General features: G+C 36.0%; 1 protein-coding gene across 1 annotated transcript in view; it reads left to right on the top strand.

The window, feature by feature from the left end:
* Positions 1-18,298, top strand: part of LOC306886413 (potassium channel subfamily K member 5-like) — a 65,537-nt gene that overhangs the window by 12,880 nt on the left and 34,359 nt on the right. The window lies entirely within an intron of this gene.

Here is an 18,298-nt window from a genome sequence, read left to right as displayed (position 1 = left end):
GTCACACTGCAGGAAAGTGTCTGAAATCTTCTGACACTGCCAGAATTTAATCGGAGGAAAAAATTGATCGCAACGGCCATTAATCGGCTGTCGGTGAACATGTCAAACCAGCGATCTAGACAACCGATTTTAGCCTAGGATTATAGGAATCTTTTAGGATTTTCAAAATTTGTCTCAGGCGACCAAATTGTGGCCAAAATCGTGTGAGCCGGGCTTTAGCGATCTGCTTTATCCATAAAAAACTTTTTTTTTTTCTTCTACATTTTTTATGTGTGTGTATTGTGTGAGGAATGTGGCCGTATCTGCATGATTATCATATGTATGGACGGACATCAGCGTGTTTATTACCGACTCTATGACGGCTATCATTGTGATTCAATGATCAGCTATTATTGATTATATGGCCCATCTGTATGATTATAATCTGAATGGAAGCACATCAGCGTGTGATTACTGACTGTATGACCATGTCTGCCAATATCACTTCATGTCTGGCAATCAGAATACTTCAGTATACATACTATATACAAAGCATTTTTTTCCATTTTTTTTCCTTTTTTATTACTCAAATAATTATTTTTGTATTTTTTTTAGTGCTCAAATAAATCTGTCTATTATTTTATAATTGAAAAACTATGCCGGAACATGTATAATGACTAAAATAGCTTGTATAATTCTGCAATCCATTTGGTGATAATTTTTCCTCAAACGGGGGTGGGAGGACTATAAATAGTTTCAGAAAAAATATTGCAGGAATCTCATTTTTCATGGTATCTTCTTCAAATTTGAAATATAAACTCATGAGACATGTGGCTTTCAATCCATTACTTTTCTGGATTGCTCCAGGACTTATTTCATGTATTTGTATATGAAATAAAAAAACATTCAGTGTGGAAAAATATTTTTCAAGGCACGTCAGTGTCTATAACTTTTTATCTTTTTGAGCATTATCAACTCTGATGATAGATAGTAAAGCCCAAAGTGTCTTCTTTCCAAAGATACCTAATTTGTTTGTGTAGCACACTTTGTCAGGGAACTGTTACCATTTTAATTTAGGTAGGTTATTTTCACCTGTGAGGCCCACAATGGGGGGCGAAGGTTAACAGGTTAAAGTTATTTAGAGCAACATAACTGTTCTGCTTTTGCTTATTTACATAAATGATGGTCCTATCCCACATACTGTCCATTTACTTAAGTTTGACACTAAAATGAACAAGACGGACATATTGACAGCATCTAAATCATACATTATTTACATGTAACTATACACATGTACAAATGTATACAAAACTTATTTAGGTTATAGAAATATTTAGTTTGTGCATTTATCAGTTATTTCTATTAAATTTATGATAACTGAGATTGTTTTCAGTGGCAATTATTTAACACTGTTGACTTTTTTTTTTATTATTTAAAATTGTAGCATCATTCCATTCTGTGTGACTTCTGGTGCCAGAACTTTATGATAACATGCTGTACTGTGAAGAAAGAGTTCAGAAGAGAATGGGAATAGACATGTCTGCAAAATCAACAGCAGCTACTGTTAATGCTGATTTTGAAATAGTAGTTTGAATTACATGCTTTCTTATTTTACACTAGTCAGTGAAGACTGAGACACTGCCTTCACCTAGTTTTTGTTATTTTCCATACCTCTGATGGTGTGAGCTTGTCTGCATATTTTATGCCATTAAAATATGATCAGCAACCACTGATTTGTAAATGTTTTACTTTTCTATAGCTGTAAATATGTAAACTGCTTTTGTTTTAGATGTGCATGTTTGTCTAGATTTGTATATTTCAACGTCTCCCCAAATATATAACATATGTTTTTGTACTTGTAAATGTTGCATACAATACCTACATAGGAACAGTTTCAGTACCAGTACCAGGCTGAGTAGTATGTCAAACATCTGGCCAGGATACAAACTGGATTAAGCTGACTCTGATGTACACCAAATGATCCTGGGAATGAGACGCTTAAATGGAGAGAGACTATTTAAGCGTAGACAACATTCACTTTGCAGTAGAAGAGTACATTGGGTGTTTTATAATGTATTTAATGAGTGTTTTGTTAAAAAAGATTTAGATGGTATTTACTTTTCCTCTTGCCTCTGTAAAATGCATGCTTAAAGGGTCATGAAACCCCGGACTACTTTGTCTGAGATTTTAGCAGAGGTGTCATAGAAGACAATGTTAGCATCTGATCATTTTAACTGTTGGAGAAAACTGGTTAATGTTAAGCATTTTTGTGCTATTTTCATCTTTCAGGATTTAAAATCTACATTGTTGACGTCACGATTTGTGATGTGGCAATGGACTATAGTACATCGAAGTCAGTGTCTATTAAATTATTCATGAGCCTTTTTTTTTTGTTCCTATGCTATGAGAAGATGCTTCGCTTAACTATTCACAACAGTGTGTGTTGATTTGCTATGACAGACCCCGAGCCGTTGAAAATCAGACTGTGAGATGACATCATGCACATTAACTGAGAGAAACGTTCATGGATCGAAGGAGAGTTTGTTTTTGCTTTGTAATAAGAATTTATATAGTTTATATAAACGCACCGTCAAAGGTACAAGACGTTAAGGAAATATGAGATATGGACTAAATGCTATTTGTGCTACATTAATTTTTATTGCCAAAATCATCCAGAATGTTTTAGAATATATCAAAATATCCCTAAAAAATAAAACTTGTTTAGTTCTCAGATAAATTGCCTATTTTAGAATATACTTGACCTCATTCTTTCCACTGAAATAGTATTTCAATTGTTTTAAACAACTCAAATCAAATTTATGTAGTTTTGCTGAAAAGGTGAACATCTTTTAGCTATGTTTAGTGGAAACAGGTAAGCCATTTATTGCAGTGTAAATACAATTGTCTGACTTGCACGTCACTGACAAAGTATTTTAAAAAGGAAACAGGCAAATCTTAACTTTTCCAAGCACATCTGGATTTATTAAAAATAAACTTGGCGTAAATATGTGTGCACCGTACGGATGCTTTTGATTGTGCGTACGCACTCTTTTTATATGTAATGAAGTAAACAATGATTTACTGTTTTCATTTCGATATACAGTTATACATGAGGCCCCAGAACACAGAGAAAGGAATGAAAGGGTTAAACCATAATTATACACACTAGGAATGCTTACACACATGCACACACATTTTGTTGTAAACAGACATTTGGAACAAATTATATATATATATGTATGTGTGTATGTGTGTATATATATATATATATATATATATATATATATATATAGTGATTTTAACCTTTATAACTATTATAGTGCCAGTTTTTGCCCGATCTCCATACAACTTCGCATGCTTGTTTAGAATCATATGATACCTGAGTTTTGAGTTAAATTTTGGGATTTATAGGCTGTTGGGTACACTAGATCAAGACTATTTTCAAATGACCCTGTTAAAGCTCTCTCTCTCGTCTCGTGCGCATGTGCGGAGTGAGTGTTGCGAGGAGCGTGTGAGTGAGAACGCTGAGGTGGTGAGAGTGAGCCTTTTTTTTTTCTTCTTTGTCCTGTTTTTCCCCACACTGTCTTTTATAAGCGTTTAGTGTTGATGGTTTTAAATATTGGTATAATTTCGTTGAAGGAATAGTTATTGTGTTAAGTATAAAGTAAGAGGACGCCGTTGGCCGGGTGGCTATGGCGGTGCCGGCGTGACCCGGTCAAAGTTTTAACCAAATTTCACGAAGGCTTGGCGTTAAAGTACTGCCTGTTTTTAATTGTTCGGTGGAAGATTGTGCTTTGGCTGTTGGGAAGGTTGTCGGCTATGACAGTATTGTCTCTGCATCCCAAATGAATAGCGCTGTGGTTATTTTTTTGGATGCCATAGAGAAAGTGAATAGTGTTGTTCAGAGTGGAGTTGTGATACAGGATACGCTAGTTTCTGTTGTACCGTTGATTCAACCCGCAAAAAGAATTATCCTCTCAAATGTTCCGCCTTTCGTTAAGGACGAGTTGTTAATAACAGAGTTGTCTAGGCATGGCAAAATAATGTTGCAAATGAAAAAAATTCCGCTTGGTTGCAAGTCTCCATTGCTCAAGCATGTTGTTTGCTTTAGACGGCAAGTGTACATGATTTTAAACAGCGGTGAAGATGAAATGAATGTGGCGTTCAAATTTCGGATTGATGGATTTGATTATGTAATTTTTGCATTCTGATACAATGAAGTGTTATGAATGTGGCAAAGAAGGTCACATAAAACGAGTGTGCCCTGGGAGGGCTGAAGGTGCGGGTGCTGGTTTGTTGACACATGAGAATGCCGGTAGCAGTAATGTGGAGCAGACTAGCGCTGACAATGTAACGATTAATGCGCGAAAAGAGGGGGGAGATGGTGATACCAGCAGGACTGTTGATGTTAGAGGGGTTGAGCGGGAGGAAAGTAGGGATGCTGTTTCAGGAGGTGTGGGAAGTACAGAAAATGAGAATGAAAGTGAAACTTCTGTGACAACTGATATTGTTATAGCTGCAGCTGAATGTATTTTAGCTGAAGAGAATAATAATGACTTTGAAAAGGAAGAGGCTTTGTTTAAAGCTCCTCCTAATAAGAGGAAACGGGCCAGGAAATCCCCAAGGAAAACAAGTGATAAAGTGGTGATGGATAAACAAGCTGATGAAACTGAACATAGTGCAATGGATGATTCTAATAGTGAGGCTGTAGATGGTTATAATGAGAAGGGTCAACAAAGCTATTCTTTTGTAAAATTTAGAAGATTTTACAAAAGACAAAGAATATGAAGAATGTCCAGGTTGTAGATTACTTTCCTGATCGGAAAGCATTCATTGAATCAGCCGTAATGTTGATGAGGGGAGAAGGTGAAGAACGATTCACAGTACAGGAGATATATAGACTGAAGAAATTTGTTTCTAAAGTGAAACTGGAATTAAAGATTGAAGATGGATTTGAAACTACATGGGTGTCTTTTTCTTAAGTTACTGTGTGTTTCTATATGTTGTTTAAACCTATGCAATCAAATGAGTGCAATAAAAGTGGGCACCCTTAACTTGAATGGTGCTAGAGATATTCAAAAAAGAGCACTACTATTTGAGTTAATTAGTCAGAAGGGTGTAGATGTAATGTTCATACAGGAGACACACAGTGATTGTTTGAATGAAATTGACTGGAGGAAAGAATGGCAAGGGCAAGTGTATCTCACGCATCTGAGCTCAGTTACAGGCGGAGTGGCCATTCTTCTTGCAAAAAGTTTTCTGCCAATTTCATGTGAAATAAAACAAATGATACCTGGTAGGCTTTTAATCCTACAAGCAAAATTTGAAAAGTTTAATTTTGTTTTTCTTCATCTATATGCTCCTACAAATGGTACGGAAATAATTGTGTTTTTTAATAATGTCAGTGTTTTTTTACAAAATTGTAATTCTGATGATTATCTCTTTTTGGGGGGGGGGATTTTAACTGTACGGAAAATCATGTTCTTGATAGGAACCATTTGGAACCTCACACTGCTTCAAGTCGTGTAATGCGTGAATTGATTGAAACACACAGTTTATGTGATGTGTGGAGAGAATTGAACAGTAATAATAGGCAGTACACATGGACACACTCCAGAGATAATGCTATTTCTATGGCCAGGCTTGATAGGTTTTATTGTTTTAGATATCACTTTAACATTGTCAAAAGGTGCTTTATTACTCCAGTTGGATTCTCAGATCACTGTTTGGTTTTATGTGAAGTGTTCATAGCAAATGTTAAAATAAAGAGTGCTTATTGGAATTTCAATGCATCTTTGTTGGATGATATGAGTTTTAGAGATGTGTTCTGTAATTTTTGGGAAATTTTTAGTAGGAAAAATTGTTTTAAGGATTTAAGACAGTGGTGGGATTGTGGGAAAGTTGAAATAAAGGTATTCTGTCAACAGTACGCTTTCAATGTCTCTCGAGATATTACACGCTCAATGAGAAAAATATAATATCAGATCATTGACTTGCAAAAGTTGTTTGAAGTTACTGGGGGAAAAAAATGTCTTGATGCTCTCAAGCGTAAAAAGTCTTTTCTTGCAGACCTGCTGGGTATAAAGACACAAGGGGCTCTGGTTAGATCACGCTATCAGATGCTCACACAAATGGATGCCCCATCAAGGTTTTTTTTTTGGCCTAGAACGGAAAAATGGGCAGTCCCGATATATTCACTCTATTCGAACAGAAAATGGGCAGGAATTGAAAGAGCCCGAAAGTATTAGAAAAAGGGCTGTACAATTTTATGCTGAGTTATATAGGAGTGAATATGAAGAGAATGAGGAGGTTTCTGCCAAATTTTATGATGGCTTGCCAAATATTGCACAGGACAATGTAGTAAAACTTGATGGGTCCCTTACGGAGCAGGAGCTTTCAAGTGCTTTTAAAAGATATGAAGACTGGTAAAGCACCAGGTATTGATGGCCTCTCCGTGGAGTTTTACAAGGCTTTTTGGGGAGTGATGAGAGGATCTTTTGGATGTCTTAAATGAAAGTTTGGCTGTGGGTTCCCTCCCTCTAAGTTGTAGGAGGGCAGTGGTCACTTTGTTGCCTAAGAAAGGTGATTTACAGGAAATAAAGAATTGGCGAGTGTAAGTTTATTATGTACAGATTTAAAGATTTTTTCTAAGGTTTTGGCCAATAGATTAAAAGATGTGATGGGGCAAGTGGTTCATTCTGACCAGACCTATTGTATACCCGGAAGGTCCATTATGGATAACATTACTCTCATCAGAGATATTTTGGATGTCTCTGGTTATTTTGATCTAGACATAGGCTTTATTTCAATTGATCAAGAAAAAGCCTTTGATCGAATAGAGCATCAATACCTCTGGAATACGCTTGATGCTTTTGGCTTTGGGTCCACCTTTAGGGGAATGATTCAAGTACTATATAGAGACATTGAGAGCGTGCTGAAGCTCATTGGTGGTTTGAGTGCCCCTTTTAAAATTGGGAGAGGTATAAGACAGGGATGTGCTCTCTCAGGAATGTTATATTAAAAGATCAGAGAATATAAACTCTCTGTTCTGGTTGTTGGAGGAGCCTCTAGTTAAGGGGGTCCGTTTGGACATAACAGATCAAGTGCCGAATCTTTCTCAGAGAATGTGTGACACCCAGACGGTAAAGATGAGTCACATAATTAAAGTGGCCGGATCTGAACTAAAAGACGTTACGGCTGTGGCATCGTTATTAGGACAAAAATCCATGTGACAAACCTCGACAATCATGGAGTTATGGAGAAAGAAACTGACAGCAGAGGAGTTGTTACTTCTTGAAAGATATAAGGAAGGATTTTTGCTTCCTGATATGAGAGACCCTTTTCCCAAGCACTGGATTACACCGGATTTAAAGGAGATGTCTGGTATTTTGTTAAATTTTAATGGGCTTCAGGACTTACTATTAGATGAATTAAATGGAAAAGTGATGTATAAATGTTTTGTTAAAATATTGTACAAGCCAACACTGTGTGGGTAAATGAATAATGTCTGGAGAGAAATGTGGGAAGTGAAATTAAACCACATTGGAGGGTCTTATATAAACCACCATTGATGAAAAAATCAGGAGATCTACAATGGAGAATCCTGAAGGGGGCTGTTGTTGTGAATGCTTTTGTCTCGATTATTAACCCAAATGTCAATGAAGGTTGTGTTTTTTGTGGGTTCAGAGAAACGATTTATCATTGTTTTCTGGAATGTAACAGGCTGAAACCACATTTTGTTTTACTAGGAAAATTATTTTTGGGTTTTAAGGAAAGTTTCACACCCAAGGTTTTGATCTATGGGGCAGGATACAACCGCAATCAAAGATTCAAATGGCAGTTGATAAACTTTATAGTTGGTCAAGCAAAAATGGCATATATATTTCAAGGAAAAACATGATTCAAAATATGCAGTGCCAGGATAGTGTACTGTTGTTTAAAGCATTTATTAGATCTAGGATCTCAGTTGAGTTTAAGTATTATAAGGAGATGCAAGATTTGAGAACTTTTATATTACAGTGGTGTTTCAATGAGGTTTGTTGTGCTGTGTTTGAGGGGGATTTAATTTTGAGTTTTGTGCTGTTGATTGTTTTTGTGATGATGCAATGATGGTGTTTTTGTCACTGACTTAATAAAAGTGTGGGCTAAAAATAAAAAAATCAATCTCTCTCTCTCTCTCTCTCACGTCCGGTGCGAATGCGAGTGCGAGTGCGAGTGCAGGTGCGTGGAGCGGCGTGAGCGTGGGGTAGAGCTGTGTGAGTGAAGCACTTTCTGTCTTTCTTTACTTTATTTATCTTTCGTTTTTTTGTGTGTGTTAATTGTTGTTTGCCCTTTGTTTGCTTAAGTTAAGGGCCGAGTGCTGTCCGTTTTTAGGAAGCATGTTGGCCCAGAGAGCGCAGGGGCTGAGTTCACTCACGAGGCGTCACGCAGTTAAAGTGGCGTCTGCGGTGAGTGTCGAGGCATGTTGTTTGGCAGTGGGAGAAGTAGTTGGACTTTCTAGTGTTTTATCCGCGTCTAGAATGAACAACGCAATTGTGGTCTTTCTAGATAGCGTAGATAAGGCTAATGAGTTAGTAGAAAGAGGAATTGTTGTCGATGGGGAATTTATTTCGGTTCTTCCACTTTCTCTGCCAGCTAAAAAAGTCACCCTTTCCAATGTACCACCATTTGTTAGTGATGAGATCCTAACACAAGCTTTGACACGTTATGGAAAACTAGTTTCCCCGATAAAGAAAATTCCAATCAGTAGTCAATCACCGTTACTGAAACACATTGTTTCTTTTAGGCGGTTCGTGTATATGATTATTCCAGATGACGTTGATCTAGATTTAACACTAAACTTTCGAATTGACGATTTTAGCTATACTATTTTCGTTTCTACAGGAAAAGTTAAGTGTTTTGGATGTGGACATACAGGGCATCTAGTTCGGATTTGCCCAAATAAAAATGAGGAAGGAGATAGAAGTAAGGGTGAAACAGGTGAAAACAGAAAAAAGTCTGAGGTGGAGATCAAGGCAGTAGTCTCAGCTGTGATGAAGAAGGTGGTGGACAGCACTGTAGAAGCTGAAACTCAGTTAGTTTTTTCTCAGACTGAGAATGCTGGGGTTAACTCTAATGTTCTACCTGGAAACATTGGTGCAAAAGTTGCTGACACTTTGGTCCCTCCTTTAGAAGGAGAAAGAATAAGAAGAGGGGAAGGGAGTCAAAATTGTGAGATGGATATGGAAGCACAGTTAGTGCTGGAACAAGAGCAGTTATGTTTCAAGACTCCTCAAAAGAGGAAAATGAAGAGTAAGTCTTTAGAAGCTAAAGTAAGTAAGCCAGGAGTTGACCAAAATGAGAACATGACAGACACAGAGAGTGATAGTGATTCTTCAGAGAATAGTGTGACTTTGTCACAAGGAGAATTCACCATTCGCAGTTATGGTCTTGAGGACATAAAGTTGTTCCTCAGGTCGACAAAAAATAAAAGAGGTGTAAACGTACACTAATATTTTCCTGATTTGAGGCAATTTGTCGAACAAGCAAAACTTCTGATGGCCAGAGATTCTTTCACTAACAAAGAAGTGTATAGGCTAAAGAAAAAAGTGAGAAATGTAAATAGCACCTTAATTAATGATGGTGTATAAGAGAAAAATAATTCCCTCTCTTTCAGTATGTATGGTGAATCATGCTTTTTTTCTTTTATTTTTTTCTTGTTGTTTTTATGAATAGAATACATATTGCATCTATGAATGTTAATGGTGCGAATAATTCTAAAAAAAGAGCACAGATTTTTGAAACAATGGAACAAAAGAATATAGACATTGCTTTTTTTTGCAAGAAACTCATAGTAGTATGGACAATATGATTGACTGGGTGAAAGAGTTTAAGGGTTTAGTGGTGCTAAGTCATTTCTCAAATGTGAGTGGTGGTGTTGCTCTTTTATTTAGCAACAATTTTAAGCCAGTAACATATGATGTAAATGAAATAGTGAAAGGTAAATTGTTAAAGGTCAGAGCTGTTTATGAAAATGTTGTTTATTTTTATTTGTGTTTATACTCCTACTGCACCATTAGATAGGCTTTTGTTTTTTGACATTTTGTGTTCAGCTTTAAGAGATTGCAGTACTGAGGAAGTTTTATTTGTGGGTGGTGATTTTAACTGTACTGAGCTGGATATAGATCGAAATCATGTTGAACCTCATATGGCTTCAAGTAAGGTTTTAATTCACTTAATGGAAAAATATGATTTTTGTGATGTTTGGAGAGCTATGAATGGAAATGTAAGACAATACACATGGGCTCACACACGAGATAATTATGTGTCGTTGGCAAGGTTAGATAGATTTTATGTGTTTAAACAACATTTGAATATGTTTGACAAGTGTTTTATCACACCTTTGTCTTTTTCTGATCACAGTATGGTAAGTTGCAAATTTATTTTAAAATCAGTTAAAATTAAGAGTGCTTATTGGCACTTCAATACAAGTCTTTTAGAAGACAAACTATTTATTGAATCATTTAAATCTTTTTGGATGGTTTTTAAGGAATGTAAATCTTCTTTTAGATCCATACAACAGTGGTGGGACTATGGCAAAGTGCAGATAAAACAATTTACGCAACAGTATACTCAGAATGTCACTAAAGAATTAAATCATTCTGTAGAAATGCTTGAAAAGCAATTAATAGAATTACAAAAATTGACTCAAACCTCAGGCGATAGTAAATTTTTAGAAACCTATTTAATGAAAAAGACTGAACTTAAGGAGCTTTTAGAACATAAAGTACAAGGAGCATTAATTCACTCTCGTTTTTTAAAATATTGATCAGATGGACGCACCTACCAAGTATTTCTTTGGTCATGAGAAAAAAAATGGTCAAAAACGTTTGATTCATGCCTTACGTGCTGAGGATGGCACATTACTTTTTAATCCCAGACAAATACGTGAAGTGGTGGTGCGGTTTTATCAGTTGCTGTTTGGAAGTGAACTTGAGCCGGAATATAGAGGAAAATCTTTTTTCCTAGACGATCTACCAAAAATCTCAGAAGAGTCTAATAAAGAGCTGGAATATAGCCTAACTCTGGGAGAGCTTTATAAGGCACTCCAAGATATGGAGTGTGGAAAAGCCCCGGGTGTAGATGGGCTTCCAGTGGACTTCCTGAAAGTCCTGTGGCCGGAGATAGGAGGTGACCTGCTAGAGGTGTTCAACGACAGCTTGCTAAAGGGTGGGCTGCCGCTGAGCTGCTGAAGGGCGGTCATCACTCTCCTTCCAAAAAAGGGAGACTTAACTGAGATTAAGAACTGGAGGCCGGTATCACTTCTGTGCAGTGACTACAAGTTACTTTCAAAGACTCTAGCTAACAGGTTGACCAAGGTAATGGGGCAGGTGATTTATCCAGATCAATCATGTTGTGTACCTGGTAGGTCCATTTTTGACAACATCTCTTTAATTAGAGATATTGTACAGGTTTCTAATTTATTTGGTATTGACTGTGGTTTGTTGTCATTAGACCAAGAAAAAGCTTTTGACCGAGTCGAACACGGTTATTTATGGAATGTTCTAGATGCTTTTGGCTTTAATTAAAAAAATTTAAATATGGTCAAAATTCTGTATAGTGACATTGAGAGCATACTTAAAATTAATGGTGGCTTATGTGCTCCATTCAAGGTCAGTAGAGGCATAAGACAAGGTTGTTCATTGTCAGGAATGTTGTATTCTCTAGCATTTGAACCACTTCTCCAAGCAATTCGGAAGAAGCTGGATGGTTTTAGATTACCACTACATAATGTTAATGTTTGTTTATCTGCTTATGCTGATGATCTTATAATAATGGTTAATAAGCAAAATGATATAAATGTTTTAACTAAATTAATAGAGGATTTTGGAAAGTGGTTTTCAGCGAAAGTGAATTGGAGAAAAAGTGAAGCCTTTTTATTAGGGGAGTGGAAAGAAGAGAGACCAATTCTTCCTGAGGGGTTGTGTTGGAACAGGTGGGGTTTGAAATAGCTTGGAGTTTTTTTAGGGGATGATAATGTCTTACAAAAAAATTGGGAGGAAGTTCTTCAAAAAGTTAAAGGGCGGTTAGACAAATGGAAGTGGCTTTTACCAAATTTGTCTTATAGGGGAAGAACACTCATTGTAAACAATTTAGTTGCCTCACTTCTATGGCATAAACTGGCTTGTGTTGATCCCCCTGTGAAATTGGTCGCTGAGATTCAGGCAATTTTTGTTGTTTTTTTTTGGGACAGACTTCATTGGGTTCCACAGAGTGTTCTATTTTTACCAAAAGAGGAAGGAGGACAAGGGTTGATACACCTACAGAGTAGGATTGCAGCGTTTCGGTTGCAGTTCTTACAAAGACTCTTGGATGGACCAATAAATGCAAGCTGGAGAAAAATCAGTTGCATGTTGTTAAGGACTGTTGGAAACCTCGGAATGGACAAAACTCTCTTTTTAATGGACCCAAAGTGCTTGGATTCTACTAAATTGTCCCCTTTCTATCAGCGTCTTTTTAAGATTTGGAGTTTGTTTTTTTTATTCAAAAGACTGAGAATTGTCATTCTATCTATTGGTTACTGCATGAACCTTTGATTTTGAAGGCAAGACTGGATATTTCTTCATCTACTTTTTTGCCAGGTCTCAGCAGGATACTACAAAATTCAGGGGTTTTGGTTTTAAGTCATTTATTGTCTTTAACTGAGCCCTATTTTGAGAATATAGAAGCTGTTACTGAGAAACTTGGTTTTAGATCTGTGCGTTTGATTTCCCAGTTTTTAACCAGGTTAAAACAAGCACTTTCAGATGATGAGAAAAGAATGTTAGAAGACTTTTTTTTAGGGGTCAGTGTCCCTGATAGTGAAGACCTTTGTCCTTGTTTGGTAATTCAACCAAATTTCGAAGAGTGTTCAGGGTTTTATTTTCAAAAAGAAAAGTTTTCATCTGTTGATTTTTTTTTTTTTTTTTTTTTTTTCTTGTACAGGGAAATATTTATACAAAATGTGTGTGATTGTTCTTAATAGGAAAGCACTTGATAAAAGAGTTGATACCCCTTGGCGTTCTGTGTTGAAACTGGGAGATAATGTAAGACCTGAATGGAGAGTTTTGTACAAGCCACCATTATCAAAAAGAACTGGAGATTTGCAGTGGAGAATCCTGCATGGGGCTATTGCAGTAAATTCATTTGTTTCAATTTTAGATTCTAAAAATGACTCAGGTTGTCCTTTTTGTTCTCAGAAAGAGACTGTATTTCATGCTTTTATGCAATGTGTCCGGCTTAAACCACTGTTTGCAATGATAGAAGGAATGTGCGATGGGTTTGAGTGTTTTTTCCCTGAAACTTTTATTTTTGGTTTTAAATATGCACAAAGGAAACGTGTTAAATTTCAGTTATTGAATTTTATACTTGGACAAGCAAAATTAGCAATCTACTTAAGCAGGAAATGCAAAATAGAGCAGAAAGACAATGACAATGTTGTTGTTGTCTTTAGGGCCTTACTTAAGGCAAGAATTTCAATCGACTTCAGGTTTTACAAAGTTATGAGTGACCTTTCTACTTTTGAATCGAAATGGTTTAGTAATGATGTTCTGTGTAAAATTGATGAAGAATTATTTTTTTGTTTCTAAAATGGCTGGTTAAAACAAATTGTGATGTGTTATTTGTAAAGTATTGTAAGATGGATATTTATATATATATATATATATATATATATATAATATTTTTTTTACCTATAAGATTGACCTTTAAATAAATAATTAAAAATAAAAACTAGGTCTAGCTTGCAAAGGTAGTTTTTTTTTTTTTAAATAATCTCAAATACTTAATGAACAATTTGACCGACAACAGTTGTCCTAGAGGCAAAGTTGTTCAGAATGATAGATTTTATATATGAAGATCTAGTGTATGTGTGAAAAGTTGCATACTACATGCACATTTTCTGCAAATTGAGGTCATTTACCGTAGAAATATAGTGTTTTATAGGGATGTAATGATTTGCTTAACTCACGATGCGATACGATTCACAATACTGATTTCAAGATATGATTTTCTCATTATTATTATTTATTTATTTTATTAAACAAAATGAGATTTAAGACAAATTAATACAAATCTCCTTTTATTACTGCTTGGACAAAATTCTGAAAATTTCTTTGTAAAAATGAAATGTCAAATAACAAATCTAAATTGAAATTTTAAAACAAATCCCAAATCAAAGAAACTAATGCTTTGTTTGTGCTCTTTCATTTTAAAATTAGAGGCAACCACAGTATTGTAATCATGATCCAAACAAAGATGCTGCATACATGCAGCATGAGCTTTTTAATCTAAATTAGATTGTATAATTCAGAAATTTGAAGCAAAAACAGAATGGTCCGGCTTTAGTGTTGTGAAATTATACTACATAAAACATATCTGAACAAAACAGCAGACGAGCTGAATGAGATGCAAATCCACTCTCTGCCAGCAAGTGTCCCTTATGGAACAGCAATAATAGTGTTTCCTTGGCTACCACTGTAAACAAAGCAGACCTGTGCTTATAAACACTACAAACACTTTATACAGAGGCAAAATGGAAAAAAAATGCCATCTAAACTTTTCTAAATACAGTAACTTCCCCTCAGAGATACATTCATATAAACTCCTACCCTCAACTGTATTGATTAATTTTAACATCTCAAACGATTTGAATAGTCACATAGTAATATCGATTTTCAACCAGCTAGTGGTGCATCATTACATCCCTAGTGTTTTAGAAAGCTTTTTGTTATATCGATTGCCATACAAGTTTGGATGCTTGTTTAGAATCATCTGTCGCATGTCTTAATTTAGTTTAATTAAGTTTTAGGTTAGGATTTATAGGCTATTTGTTGTATTTGGCCATGCCTATATTTTAAATGACCCTAGATTGCTGCATCATGTCACTTCATTTCTTTCAGATGCCAAAATTGCTTAGATTTTTCTGAAGGAACACCGGATGACCTATTTTATTGTTGGTGTTTTTTTTGTTTTATTTATTTATAGAGCACAATTAAACAACACTGGGTTGACCAATGTGCTGTACAATAGCAACTAAAATAAAAACCATCACAGGAAGAAAAAGTCTAACGATATAAAGGCAAGCTATTCCAACGCTTAGGTGCCAGCACTGAAAATGCCCGGTGACCACTCCGTTTTAATCTTGTCCTAGGGATGTCTAAAATCATCTGGTTTGATGACCTAAGATTCCTTTGAGGTTTGTGTACATGTAAAAGATCAGTTAAATAAGAGGGTGCCAGATTGCGTAAGACTTTATATACTAAGATAAGAAGTTTAAAATTGACCCAGTAGTGAACTGGAAGCCGATGTAAAGTAGCTAAAATAGGTGTTATAAGCTTTTGTTTACGAACACCCATCAATAATCTAGCAGCAGCATTCTGCACTAGTTGTAAGCGAGTTAACAGCGATTGACTCACACCTGCATATAAAGAATTAGAGTAGTCCAGTTTTACGAAAATAAAGGCATGAACAAGCTTTTCAAAATTGCTGGTTGACAGAAATGGTTTTACCTTAGCTAGTAATCTCAAATGAAAGAAACAAGACTTAACCACCGAATTGATCTGTTTATCAAATTTCAGAGAGACATCAAACTGAAGCCCAAGATTTTTAACTACCGATTTATGGAAGGGAGCCAAGTTCCCCAAATCAGAAAGGACTCGAGACTGAGTTTCCAAACCAAATTACCTCGGTCTTTCGTTTAAATTTTAAAAAAATTGCTGACATCCATAGTTTAACTTCATGCAAACACTTTAGAAGAGATGTAATTTTCCTCTTGTCCTGTTTTCGTAAAGGTAGATACCACCTGAGTATCGTCAGCAAAACAATGAAAAGAAACCCCATGCCTTTGAAAAATAGAACCCAAGGGCAGCATATACAGTAAGAACAAAATTGGACCAAGAATTGAACCTTGGGGAACACCACAATTAGGGATGGGTATCGTTAAGGTTTTAACGGTATTACTACTCTTACCGATACTGCTTATCGATCCGGTACTTTAACGGTATTCTTATCGGTACTTTGTGTTTTACTTTGTTTCTTTGTTCATATTCTTACAGTATCTTATCTTATGTATATAAAACACTAAAAATGCCTGCACTTCATCAATTTGTAAATGCACCAGTGTGCAGGTATTTTTAGTGTTTTATATACATAAGATAAGATACAGTAACAACATGAACAAAGAAACAAAGTAAAACAAACTGACAAATACAATAAAACAAACACACAAACGAAATGAAATAAACAGTGCTTTCATTTTTCCATGAAGGTCTACTAATATTAATGTTCAGGTAAGTAATAGTTACAAAAGTAATCAAATGTAAATGAGCACTGCATAGTTTTCACTGTATGTACTGATAGATTTATGTTTATTAAAGCTATAACGTTGTTCAGATTAAGAGCTGTGGGTGATTTTCTCTTTGCATTTTGTTCTTTGATTAACATTGATGGCTCAAGCTCCAGTCTGACACTTTAAGACAATATACTGACACGCATCGGATTTTCTCCCAACTGTTCTCGTCCACTTAAAACATAAAAGTGAAGACTCTCATAACCGGCCATTTTGACACATTGTGTGAGTATTTTTTTGGCATATTTTTGTGTGTTATTTTGACGCGCCCGAAGCTCAAAGTGTACTTTGCTTGTCCGTTTTGGAGCACACCGCCGCGCAGGCACACGCGCGCACACACATTTCAGCCTGGGGAACAGCATCACTTGTGCAGATTGTAGGCTACTTTCAACGTTTTACTATCAAATATGTCCTGCAATGTAGCAACAGTAAAGACGGCATTTTATAACAATCACTGATTGAGCTGATTCAGATGTTAAGTTTTGGTTTGGAGGAACGAATCCGCGCCGCTATGAAGGGAAGGGAGTTGTGCTAGAAGAAATGCGGCTATAATCCTTGGAAGCCAAAATCGAAAAAAAAATTAAAATAATACTTAGCTTAATATAACAGCCACAGGACTAAAGTGTGAGCAGATGTTTGAATAGTTGGTTCTCTCTTCTATCATAATTAAACAGGACGTCCATGTTGCGTGTGCTGAAGCTCCTCCGCGTGAGCGCGATCTGGCTTCTGAATTGCGCATAGCAAAAATGCATCATAGACAAATGTTTGAATATTATTGCAAATAAAAACAGCTGGCGACATTATATATTTATAGAGAGAGAGTGAGAGTAATGTTTTCTCTCTGGCCCATGCCGATATTTAGAAATCAGGGCAGCCTATGGCCGATATATGATGCTGATTTTTTTGGGCCGATTTTCTCTTTTTTTCCCTTTATATCAAAAGAGAGTTTGCGTAAATGGTTATTGCATGGCACAAGATAGTAAGAGTAGTAGTAGCCTAATTCATAGTAATAATACATGGCTCAAAACATAAGCACCTTCTCAAAACAGTTCTGAAGCATGCTTTTTTGTTTATGTTTGCTGACAGACACCAGTGTTTCCCGCAGACTAGCAAATGCAAGTTGATTCTCTGCCAGCAGGAGGCAATGTTGGAGCGTGATATATAGCTGTTTCCCCGTTAACGACTGTAATCAAATAAGCGCTACTTTATCAGCCATTACAGGAAAGACCAAATGAAAATTGACATCAAAGCTTTTCTGAAGAAAACGGACGGTTCTTTTAAAAGATACATTCATATAAAAACACCCGCGCAGCATTTTATTTTTGAAACGCGCAGTGCTCAGTTTATTCAACGAAGTATAAGCCTTTTGTAAAATCTATTTGTAGCGGTCAGTTTTGATATTGTGACAAGCCGCCACAAATAAATGTATACACTGGGCACTGTTATAAGACAAATTGCCATAATATAAGTGATAGCAAAACAAAACAAAAAAATAAAAATATTAGCGGTGAAATGTCGCCCGATTACGTCAAACGTCATACACTCACTGGATGTCATGATGACAACAAATGTCATGAAGGAAAAGTTTCAATATCTCGCCTGCAATTTCGGACCTTCTCCAAAAAGACATAAAAAAATAAGAATAAATAAACAAATGATTTACAAGTTTAACATGCGTTTATCAAAGTAGGAAATATAATTAGTGTTCTTGAAATATGAAATAGAAGCGGGTCCGGATTGAATTCCCTCCGGGTCCGGATCCGGACCGGAGTCCGGACTTTGAGAAGCACTGATTTAGAGCATGAATTGTATGACATTTCAAACTGCATGATCAGTTTGCATTGTTGATTAAAACTGGACAAGTTCTAATATTTTCTGACTTCTGTCTGATGGTTATTTCACTCGATGCTAGAACAGCAGACAGCATGCTGTAGTAGACAGTTGCTACCCCTC

The sequence above is a fragment of the Barbus barbus genome, assembly GCF_936440315.1.
Source record: "Barbus barbus genome assembly, chromosome: 20".
NCBI lineage: Eukaryota > Metazoa > Chordata > Actinopteri > Cypriniformes > Cyprinidae > Barbus > Barbus barbus.
The sequence above is the reverse complement of the archived record's forward strand: the minus strand, read 5'-3'. Positions and strand labels throughout refer to the sequence as shown.